The sequence below is a fragment of the Rutidosis leptorrhynchoides genome, chromosome 3 (genome assembly GCF_046630445.1).
Source record: "Rutidosis leptorrhynchoides isolate AG116_Rl617_1_P2 chromosome 3, CSIRO_AGI_Rlap_v1, whole genome shotgun sequence".
In the NCBI taxonomy this organism is placed as follows: Eukaryota; Viridiplantae; Streptophyta; class Magnoliopsida; order Asterales; family Asteraceae; genus Rutidosis; species Rutidosis leptorrhynchoides.
The window spans coordinates 8,878,317-8,881,140 of NC_092335.1; positions in this window are offsets into that span (position 1 = coordinate 8,878,317).

Sequence of the window (2,824 nt, forward strand, 5' to 3'; positions counted from 1 at the left end):
ATTACAACTGCAAAAATCATTCATGCGATGAGTCGCCTGGTAATCGACCTTAACATAGAGTGCTTAAGATATCTGGCATCATACATTCCACTATTCAAATGTATGACAAGAACCCTTCGAAGTACTAAAGCATTTCCACTATTCGAAAATGGGGGTGGTTGGTGCCCGTAGATCTACCTTTAGGATTCGCGTCAAATAGTGTTTTTCACTAACTCTTAGGTTACCAAGCATAATAATAATAAGTACAGAGATCCGGTATAACAAATCAATCATAGAATGTAGTTCCATGAACTTGTGCTTATTTTGTAAAACATTTATAAATTTTGCATGTATTCTCATCCCAAAATAATTTAAATAGTAAAAATGATTTATGAACCTATAACAATATATACATATATTAAAATATGATCGAAATATATTCACAATATTTTCTTTATTACGTGTTGATGATTTTAGTTGTCCAGTTAGCAGTCCAATGTTAGTAGTCCATAATTTGTCGTACATGAATAACTTAATATATATCTTGAATCAATCCACGACCCAGTGTATACATATCTCAGTATTGATCACAACTCAAACTATATATATATTTTGGAATCAACCTCAACCCTGTATAGCTAACTCCAACATTTGCATATAGAGTGTCTATGGTTGTTCCGCAATATATATATAGATGGGTCGACATGATAGGTCGAAACATTGTATACGTGTCTATGGTATCTCAAGATTACATAATATACAATATAAGTTGATTAAGTTATGGTTGGAATAGATTTCTTACAAATTTTCACGTAGCTAAAATGAGTAGTTTTTACCAATTTTGTTTTACCCGTCATTTATTCGTTTCAAATCCGTTTTGAGTGATTTAAGCAGCTACAGTTTAATATTGAACTTAACTTTATGAAACTTAACAAAAAAGTATAGCTTTATAGTCGGAAATATAAGTTACAAGTCGTTTTTGAAAGAGGTAGTCATTTCCGTCGAAAGAACGACATCTTGATGACTATTTTGAAAAACATACTTTCACTTTGAGTTTAACCATGATTTTTGGATATAGTTTCATATTCATAAGAAAAATCATTTTCCCAGAAGTATAGCTTTTAAATCAAAGTTTTTCATAGTTTTTAATTATCCAAACCAAAACAGCCCCCGGTTGTACTACGACGGCGTATATCCGGTTTTACGGTGTTTTCGTGTTTCCAGGTTTTAAATCATTAAGTTAGCAAATCATATAGATATAGAACATGTGTTTAATTGATTTTAAAATTTAAGTTAGAAGGATTAACTTTGTTTGCGAACAAGTTTAGAATTAACTAAACTATGTTCTAGTGATTACAAGTTTAGCTCTTCGAATAAGATAGTTTTATATGGATGAATCGAATGATGTTATGAACATCATTACTACCTCAAGTTTTCTGAATAAACCTACTGGAAATGAGAAAAATAGATCTAGCTTCAAAGAATCCTTGGATGGCTTAAAAGTTCTTGAAGTAGAATCATGACACGAAAACAAGTTCAAGTAAGATTTCCACTTGAAATAAGATTGTTATAGTTGTAGAAATTGAATCAATGTTTGAATATGAATGTTACCTTGAATAAGAAAGATAACCTACTGTAAATAACAAAGGTTTCTTGATCTTAGATGATAAGTTGGAATGGATTAGAAAGCTTGGAAGTAGTCATGAAGACTTGATATGATTCTTGAAGTGTTCTTGAAAGATGGTTGATTTATAATGATTAAAGCTTGTAATTGAAGCTAAAAGATGGCGAAAATGTTTGGAGATGATCAAGTATGATGTTAGGAGTATTTTGAGAGAGAAATTGGAGTGTAAGTATGAGAAAATGGAGTGAAGAAATGGTGTGCATTCATGAATACGTTTTTTACATTTTATAAAGAAAAAAAGATACTTAAGTTTGTTTTCTTGCTAAATAATTCATGCAAGTTGACAAATGATGGTTCCCACATGATCCTTAATCATTTAAGGCTGCTAAGGAGCAGATTTTTATTAGTATAGATGAATAGTAAATACATCTAGAAGCTGTGTATTATACGAGTACAATACCATACATGTACGAGTAGAATTTTTGATGAAAATGAATGAGAATGTAATTGTAAGCATTTTTGTTAACTAGAAGTACTTTGATATGTGTCTTGAAGTCTTTCAAAAGTGTATAAATACATCATAATACATTACATGTATATATATTTAACTGAGTCGTTAAGTCATCGTTAGTCGTTACATGTAAGTGTTGTTTCGAAACCTTTAGGTTAACGATCTTGTTAAATATAATTGACCCATTGTTATTACACTTAAATGAGATGTTAAATTGTTATGTTAACATGTTAACATGGTGTATTATCATATCTAATATCATATATATATATATGTGTGAAATACTATTATATATGTATATTGTTTCGAAGTCTTTAAGTTAGTAGTCTCATCTTATATATATAACTCATTGTTATTATACTTAATGAGATACTTAAATATCATTTAATCAAATCATAAATATATATATCCAAATATATATTCCTTTAATTAATTATTACGATATATGACGTTCGTGAATCGTCAGACAGACTGGGTGTCCAAACGTTTGTATAAAATTCATTCCAAATAACCAAGTCTTAATGAGTTTGATTGCTTAACATGTTGGAAACATTTAATTATGTAAATATTAATCTTATATATATTAGCAGAAAAATTCGGGTCGTTACAGTAACCTACAACTAGTTATCCTCAATTAGAAGTACAGAAATAAATCGATATATATTATCTTGAATCAATCCACGACCCAGTGTATACACGTCACAGGCTAG